Raw genomic sequence first — 10000 nt, 5'->3', positions numbered from 1 at the left:
AACACCAGTTAAGCTAACCTCAAAAACTCGCCTGCCTCGGCATCATCCGTGAGCGCAAATCCTCTCCCTCTCTCTCCGTCGTCACGTTTCTCAGGAAGTGGCTCCTCGCACAGCTGTTGGCTGGCTGGCTGGTTGGCGGGCGGGCGGACTCTCCTTGGCCAGGGCTTGGCCCATCATCATCCGGCCCGAGCGCTTTCAACAGCGGTCACACCCTCCACTCGGCTCCGTCACAGTCCACAGGACAATGTTGTTTTGCTCATCTGCTCATTTTCTATGATGAGAATAGCGCTCTCTTGCTAATAGTCTCTCCTCCACCCACCACATCCACCGTTGTGATTTATGCACTGACTGAGTGGGTGTGCTGTGTTGATGGAGGCCGTCGCCATCATAGAGGCTGATGAGGCTGGTTACAGACAGGAGCCGTTTCTTCCCAGCGGAGTGAAAGTTGCTTTCATTTATCACTGGAGAACTAATGGGTTTGGCCAAGGATGATTTAGGAGACTCATACTCTCATCCAAGGGGGCCTGGAGCAAACTGATTGATCTTACTGTGATTAGCTTTGGATTATACGAACTAGTGAAATGTTGACGTAGAGTAGTCTTAAAAGTGGTCTGGTCTGTTTGGGTTTCTTAATCAGCATCGTGTTCTGTAAAACACTGCAGGTGCCAAATCTCTCAGTCGAAGGTCATAAGCTGTCCTCGCTGTATGGGTCTACGTTTTTTTTTGCATGGCGTTCATATTTAGATAAAGAAACACATTTAATGAATAAAAGGATTTGAACCATTTAGCACCAAAACACTAAAGAATCTAGCCTGGCTAACGCCTACCACTTCTCAAATGAGACGTGGTCTGGCAACCAGACGTTCATTTTCTCGTATTTGAAAAAATGCCCAGATCCGTTCATTGGGCGCCACGGATGTCTATCAAATGCGCATAGCTCACCCAACTCGTTCGTATGCAACGCTAAGGGCTGCCGTAAATCCTTTGGCGTCGAATGTAGACGCAAGAAGGCAACGGAAACTTCTCGGATGTTCTGTGATTGGTTCGCCAACATCAGGCGAACATTTGGGCGTTAGTTTCCAGACTGGCTTAGCAGCGAGATTGAAATCACCGCGCAAGGCAGTATGGGAAAACCCAGGCTATAAAGAATCAGCAATAAATAATAAATATATTGCTCAGTGCAAGAGAGTTGAACAGGAACGAGTTTCGAAACGCTGAAAACACACTTTCTGACGTCATTCTCACTTCAAAGCAGCTGCTTTCCAGTCCAACGCAAGAGCTGTGGTCACGCAGCCGTCTGCAAACGAGCCGTGCTGATAAGAGGCCGCTATCAGTGAACACGATGTTATTCTTCAGACAAGACGTGTGGGGGTGGTGAGATGGATCTGGAAATCCCTGCTACTGGACATCCCTGATAGCGGCCGCACTCCAAAAATGGCCTTTAGAGAGTACCTTCCGCTCTCTTGATGATACAGTGAGGAAAGGGTAACTAGCTACTTTTACCAACAGCTGCGGTTTCAGACACAATGTCTGGCAGATAAGACAGTGATTAAGACTCTACGGCCCCTACACTCAGCATTTGTCAACTTGGCACACAGACACAGTTGTCTGTGATGTGGCTGAGAAAGTGGTGATTGTGGTCAAGTTCCATTACCAAATGCCACTAAAGAAGGTTATCTCTTGAAGAAGGAATATTACTCGTTTCAACTAGGTGGTAAAACGTTATTTCCAGACTACCATAATTGATGTCCTACTGAGCAAAGACGAATGATGATAAAGGAAATACATTAGACTGGGGAGATTTAAGGTCAAGAGAAGCTTCATGTTCTGCATGTGCGTGTAGGCCTACTGTATAAAATGGTTACATTTGTGACAATGGATTTCTCCCTGGTCCTCCTCCAATATGGTTACATTTTTTTTTATTTATCTTTTATTGTCAACACCCTCTTACCACTTTGTAAACCAGCCTTTGTCGCCAGAACCTTTGTGTATGCAAATGTGCCTTTGGTGAGCTCTGATCTCCCCCTTTGTTTCTGACTACAGAGCTCAAACTGTTTTTTTTTTTGGACCCAGGAGCTGCCATCACCTTTCACCGAGTTCTCACTGTATAATTCACCATCTGCGGCCCATTTCACCCACAGCAAATATCAGAGGAAAAAAAGCCTTCTGCAAGAGGAAAGGCAACATTTTCACTCTGTCAAGGGGCAACGACCACAAAAGCTGTTTTGCTTAACCAACGGGGAAACTCTCCCAAAGGGTACGTACGACGGCCCCCAGCAACGAGGAGTCAGCCCCAGTCTTTACATGGGGCACATGGTGCCACCACATGTTCTGAGAATTCTTACAGGCTCTGTTGGAGGGGGGGGGGGGGGTGTCGAAGGGCCTCAAGGCCTATCACACCATATTCTCCCTTCTCCATGAGGTCCACTGCTGGAATCACACAAGGCTTCCTCAGATTAGTGGGTGCATTTCTGATGCCTCCTGCTGTTACAAATGTCAGATTTTGGAGCATGTTATCAGGGTGAAAGTGTTGTCTCAAAACTGGCAGCACAATTTTCTTTTATCTTGAAAAAATTGAAAAAGATAATAATAATAATAATAATAATAATAAATTACATTTATATAGCGCCTTTCAAGATACTCAAGGTCGCTTAACAAGAGTAGGAGTGGGGAGGGTGGGAGGGGGTGGGGGGCTAAAAGGGGTAGGTCAGAGAGAAGAGGTGTGTTTTCAGGTGCTTTTTGAACATTGACAGGGAGGTCAATATACATTGATATTACATTGTTTGCTATGATGTCCTACATGAAATGTCAAAGTTTGTAACCCAGATCAAACATACACCGTATTACATTTGCTTTAAATTATTCTGAAGTATTCGGTTAGCTGAGGACAAATTGCTCATTTAACTGACCAAGTTTCGTAATGCAGGGCACCACTTCATTGAATTGAGCATCTATTTTAAGCCTGGTGGTCCTTCAGCTTGATCAATGTGTGTACTGTACAATCTAATCTACAAATCTACAGGCCTCAGTCAGAGCTTTTGGCTCCCAGGTCAAGAAAATAGACAGCACACAACAGATTGAAGCAATAAGAGAGAGAGTCTCTGTCAAGCACCCATCCACTCACACTCACTCTCACACACATACCAAGACAATGAGAGAGGGAGAGAGAGAGAGAGAGAGAGAGAGAGAAAGGGAGGGAGAGAGGGTAAAATGAGGACATCTCCAAGAGGATGCCTTTTGAAGTAGTCTTGTAATGAGGTGGTCTTCAGGAAGTCAGCTGAAATATTAATGACAGTGTTAGACGACTTGCTGAAACAAACACACATATCCCATTAATGTGTGTTCCTGTCCAAATTTTTGAAGGAAAAAAATTTGATGACAAACAGTATAGCATACACTTGATGATATTCTTTGCTCAAACTGAAGACCACATAATTACTTCATTCATAGGACCAAATACTGTCAGGAAAACACTAACATAATTTAGCCCACAATGAAGCAAGGTACGTATGAAGTATGAGTTACAGGCTTACTCGAAAGCTTTCTGATGCTAAAGTCCTCCTGAAACTCGCTCAAAGCCTTGCAGGTCTATGATAAACTGAAGGAGCCACAAGGCTTCAAATAGCTGTGAGTCTCCGTACAGAGCCGGCCTTTGTTTTCTCAGTCACATCAGAGAGAGAGAGAGAGAGAGAGAGAGAGAGAGTGCCTGGTGAGGTAAACAGGATGGGTGTCTGCAGGGAAAAAGGCCTTGGCTGATATCTGTCTGCCCCTGGACTGACCAGACCTGCGACAGGGAGACAGGATCCCCAGAGGACCTGAGCAGGCAGAGGGAAAATGAGCGAGTGTGTGTGTGTGTGTGTGTGTGTGTGTGTGTGTGTGTGTGTGTGTGTGTGTGTGTGTGTGTGTGTGTGTGTGTGTGTGTGTGTGTGTGTGTGTGTGTGTGTGTGTGTGTGTGTGTGTGTGTGTGTGTGTGTGTGCGTGTGTGAGTGTGCGTGTGTGAGTGTTTGTGTGTGTATGTTTGGGGGGGGGGGGGGGGGGTACAGTGGGGTTGATGCACAGAAGACCTGATGCAAGCGGAAGGGACGACGACACACAGACATGTATTGTCCGAAGCGAAATGAACTGGGCATCGGCCGCAAAAGTGTCTCGAGAGCATCTCACAAGCACACGAGGCCGCCGAAAAGCACCTGGCTGTCAGTGGCTGTCACCTGACTGAGAAATCACTTCAAAGAGACCTCTCGAGAACGTGAATTACATTAATGCATCTTTTTCTGGAGCGATGATTCTTTTTTTTTTCTTTTTTGTTCGCTACTTGGGGAAGACTGGCTTAGTAGAGCAAGAACGAGACATTTTATGCACTCAGAAATAAAGAAAAAAAAAACCTGCAAACAGCGCAAACCATTAAATCAATTTGTCACAATCCGGAGTGTGAGCTACAGTATCTGTCCTCCGGGGACAAGCTGGTATACTGTGGGTGGCCTGAGGTTAGATTCCCATGACGGCTATCAGGCTAAGTGGGCGGCAGGAATCACTGCTGCCTCTGATAGGGGGAGAGAGGAAGTCAATGCGATAGGATTTAAACGGCTCCTAAAACTCTCTCACACACACACACACACACAGCTGTCAGCGTGTCAGTGTGTCAGTGGGAAACATTGATGCCTTGTCTTGTTTTTGTGTTTATGCTTTTCAAAGGCAACTGGAACAATACACAAACACACACCTACATTATACGCTAATACAATCCACACCTACACACTAACACAAGCTATACCAATACACTAACGCAAGCTATACCTATACATTGGCCGCCACTGGCCGACAGCTGTCAGCTCACAATAGGAACCCGGATGCTGCGGTCGTCACTTAGGTCACCTCAAAGTTCACTGGTGTGTGTGTGTGTGTGTGTGTATGTGTGTGCACTGTGCATGTGTGTCTTTATGTGTGTGTGTGTGTGTGTGTGTGTGTGTGTGTGTTTATGTGTGTGTGTGTGTGTGTGTGTGTGTGTGTGTGTGTGTGTGTGTGTGTGTGCGCGCGTACATATGTGTGTTTATGCGTGTTTATGCATGCATGTATGTGTAGCTGATATGAGTGACGGATCAAAACGAAAAACTGTGAGTTCATGTCATCCTGTGGGGTTACAAGACCGACACGTTTTGTGTAGCCAGTCTTTCAGTGCTCTGACTAAATCTCTGACTAAACCTATATGACCACCATTTCACTAGCGCAGCAGTCATAATAAAACTATGGGGTAAAGGGAAAGATCAGACAAATGACGAAGAGGACGCAGAGATAATTGAATGACCAGCTGAAACTTTTTCTTGTCATTTGCCAGTGTTGTAAATGTTCAGACTTCAATTTCAAACTGATCTAAAATAACCCCAAGAATGACTCCCCCATTCCAGAGTATGCCTTCCTAGAATGTGAGGTGAATGAATGTGAAAACATGACAAGGGTCTAAGTAATACTTTTAGACTAGAGGAACGCAATTTGTTTTTACAGCAAGTATATCTGCAAAACACATTCATATCTGTCAAAAATATATCGCTCCCGCGTGAGCAACAAAACAGTGTATTGTTCAATATTTTTATTGATTTGCTCAAGATTGTAATTACAGCTTAAGCAATTACTTTGTTTCTTGTCATTATTTGATTCATGTCATTCAAGTTATTCATCAACAGTGTTATTAGTTCCTTATTTCAAGCTCAGGTTCAGTATTTCTCTCACTAACACAACCCACACGCATACACACCAGTTGTTCCAGGGCTATCATCAGGCATGGACTGGCCATAGGGCATACCGGGCAATGCCCGGTGGGCCGACGCATATTTGGGCCGAGGCTGTCTATTTAATAATAATAAAAAAAAAAATTATTAGGCTCATTTATATAACGTACGGCCACAACGGTAGCGAATCGCGGCCCATTGGTTGACTGCCTTAATGGACATTGGGCTAGTCCAATGAAATCTCAGGGCCCTCCCTATCTCCCTCCCGGCCTCATCTCCCTCTTGACTGGAGTTCGACCGGAGTTTGAGACCGTCGTATATGAAAATGTACGAAGACAAACCACAAAAGCGCAAGGGGGGTGCAGAGAAGTTGCGAGATAAAAGGCTAAAGCCTACAAGTGGATGCAGCAAAAATGTGCTAAAATTACAGAAATGTTTGCCACCACAAGTTCAAACAGGGCCGTCGACATAGCAGCAGTGCAGAAGCAGCACCGAGTGCACAGGCTTCAGAGAGACACATGCGAGTGTGCAACAGAGTTACACAGAGGAAGGAGTAGCTATTCAAATTGATTCGGAGGAGGAGGAAGAGGTGAGAGACGTGACCCAGCAGGGACAGATTGAGGAGGAGGTCAGAATAGCTACTGTGAGGCAGGTAAGAAGGAGCCTAAATGTTGGCTGAACTTTTTGGGCGCACAACGAACAATTAAAAGTTTGAAATCTGCGACTGCTTCTTCCCCTTGCTTCTTTTAGATGTATTAACCTGCCTACTATGTAGGATTCAGCACCCAGTTAAGCAAAACAAAGTTTTATAGTGTGAGCGCGTCTTTTTGTGTGGTTTCTGTGTAGGCCTACCCCCCGCATTTGAATTGCGATACCTATTAAATTAACGAGTTGTCGGCTCGCCATCAACCTTCTGAAATCTTAAGACAGTCACGATTGGTCGAAATTGTTATCAATCTTGACGCAGTACAACAAGCAAACTATCACATTTCTTTGCGTCAAGCAGACACCCATAGCCTACACACAGACATGCAGTCAGACGCATGGAATGAAACAGGAATGGTGATAGCCCATGGAATTAACAATGAAAATGTTTTGGGATGTGTAGCCTATACATCTTCACTAAATAGTATCAAGGTGAATTGTTGGCTAAAACTGTGCAAATGCTCAACATAAATTATAGCAGGTTTTATTTAGTGAAGCATTTAATAGCATGAGTTTTGTGCACAACCTCATCCTTGCTGGTTTAAAGGTCACTCTAGTGTGTGTGTGTGTGTGTGTGTGTGTGTGTGTGTGTGTGTGTGTGTGTGTGTGTGTGTGTGTGTGTGTGTGTGTGTGTGAGAGAGAGAGAGAGTACAATAATAATTAATATTTTTTTAGCAAGGGTAAGCTAGCCTACTCGCTTCCATGCAGGCTACTGCGGTTTACTTAAATATTTTTTACAAACAAAACAGTGTGCACATATGTTTTATCGTGTAAATTATCATGGTGGGCCACTATGGCCAAAAATGCCCGGGCCGTTTTTTGGTCCCAGTCCAGCCCTGGCTATCATACAGACGTTGGTCCAGGTCCATCTAACCAATGTTGGTTCAGGGGCATCTTATGAATGTTGGTCCAGGGCCATCATACAAAAATTGGTACAGGTCTATTAAAAACACTTTTTTCATGTCAAGTTGCATATGATGACATTTATAGTTATTAATAAAATAAACCAAATTGGAGAGACTTAGTAGCTTTGGTTTGTTAAGAATGGACCCTTACTGCTAGACGATTTAACACTTGCTCTAAGTTTACCTGTATACGTGTAATCAAGTCATATCATATAAGCATCTCAGATGTTTATTGGTTGCAAAACAGTTTGAGTCGAATAATATTCACAATTTATTGTAACATATTGTAACTTCAGTATAACTTCTGCCCCATTGATCAAGTTTCCATAGCTTCAAACTGTCTATCTATCCATCTGCAGCAAATTATTAAACTTTTAAGACCAATGCAAGCAATGCAAATTAATTACCCATATGGTGGCCTGGGACACATTTCCATGCAATGGCCACGGACCAACTCCAATATGATGGCCCTGAACCAACTTCCGTATGATGGACCTGGAACAAACAAAGTTTAAAAGGGGGAAAAAAACCACTTTACTATCAGACTGTGCCATGATTTTTACAATTTATGGCATCTGGTTTGATCAATGTGGTTTTCATCCAACCATGTAAAATTAGCCTGTTAGCTTATGTAAGCTTTAACGGTAACGTTCAGGGGCGGAAATCACATTTTGAAAATGTGCTAGCCACTTGCAGATGCATAGCCTATATGCAATGACCTATTAGGAAACTCATTTGTTATTAAAAATGTATGGTTCCTAACATTAGCACAGATAAACATGGAACCAAGTTAGTTAAGTCGCAAATCTAAGGTGTAGATGTTTAAGGAATTGAGAGATTTTGCTCAGAATCAATTCATTTTACTACTATTTACACAATACTATGTAAAGACTTGTGGTGGACATGTGATGACCCTTTGATTATTTCTGGAGGAAATTTCGAAATGGCCAACCGGCGGTAGGTGGAGCAGATGGCTCACATTGATGACATCACATGACTGACAACTCTTGAAAAAATCACTGGGTTGGGTTGGTGCAGGTTGTGTTACTGAGTAGGTGCAGGTTGTAGTGTACAGTATATGTGTGGGTTGTGTAGTGTGGGTGCAGGTTGTGTTACTGTGTAGGTGTGGGTTGTGTAGTGTATAGGTGTGCAAGGGCGCTTACAGGAATACAGTATATGTTACGGTAAGCACCATTTACCTTGTTTTTGCCCATCTCAAATGACTCCTCCAGCTTTGCTGCCTCCATCCTTTCAGTTTACAAAAAAACATGGCCTTGAAGTCTCAAGTAAATTAATTAATTATTTAACATTGTTTATTGGTAACCAGCAATAATCCAAGACTAACTCACCGACACCAACACAACCCACACCTAACACAACCCACACCTTCAGCATCAATAATATGATAATATGATAAATAAGTATGGGGTAAGGGTAAAGATTTGACAATTGACGAAGAGGTAATGGATTCATTAACTTCTAACTGATCCAGAATGACCAAGTGACCAGACCGGTCTGACCAAAAAAGAATGGCCAAATCAAATGACCAGACTCCCCTCATAGCCTTCCTAGAATGTGAGGTGAATGAATGTGAAATATTGGAAAGGTCTAAATAATACTCCTAGACTTGAGGAAGCCAATATTTTTTTTTATATCAAGTATCTGCAAAACACATTTATTTCAGTCAAAACCATATGGTTCCCGAGTGAGCAACAAAACAGTGTATTGTTCAATATTTTCTTCATTGATTTGCACAATACTGTAATTAACTTAAGCGAGCGATTATGTTGCATGCTTTCTTGTCCTTGATTTGCACAATACTGTAATTAACTTAAGCGAGCGATTATGTTGCCTGCTTTCTTGTCCTTGTTTGATTCATGTCATTCAAGTTACTCATCTTCTTACTTCAAATTCCGGTTCAGCATTTCTCCGTATAAGAGTCTGTTTTTCTCTGTTGTTCTGATTTATTGTGCAACATCGGCCCAAAAAAAATCCTCAATTCACAGAGGTGTATGATTTCAGAGACAGAGGTCTTCAGTGGTATTATAGCGTCGTAACTGGACCGCATCTGTTTCACATGCACACCCACTGTCTGGAAGGGAATTAGGTGGGACATGCGTATTTCTTATTTACTTCTAGGAATTTAGCAGCGTAATCTGTCTTCCATGCAAAGTTTCCCCACGGCCCCACCCCCAGACCCTGTCTCACAAACGAAGCATTGATCGCTTTCCAATGCCAGGCGTGTAAATATGGGCTTTGGTCCTTGGGTTTGGTTGGCTCCGTTGGCCCACACTCCTTTAATTGGTCTGGCTGCACTGTGGTCATGTTTGTAGTTAGGAGGCAAGGAGGTGTCTTAGTTGTTTATAGCTGAAAATGAATAGCTCATGTAGGAATACTTATAGCACCCGGTGACCTTGGGTCACCCTGCTGAGGTCCAGTCATTTCCTGCAGGTTTCTGCCCAGTAACGGTGAGATAACCCATTTTACGACACACTGCCATTCAGAACTCTAAACATATCCATTTTTCCATTACATGTAATCGAAAATACTTGCAATCTTCTGATCTGACACAATTTCCTGGTGTTATATTCTACAGTGCGTCGATGTAGCCTATTCCTTTTTTGGGAGAAGTAGGATCTTTTCTGGCGCTTCACTAACATAACAACA

Source organism: Sardina pilchardus, chromosome 3 (assembly GCF_963854185.1).
Source record: "Sardina pilchardus chromosome 3, fSarPil1.1, whole genome shotgun sequence".
NCBI lineage: Eukaryota > Metazoa > Chordata > Actinopteri > Clupeiformes > Clupeidae > Sardina > Sardina pilchardus.
Note: the sequence above shows the minus strand (reverse complement) of the source record.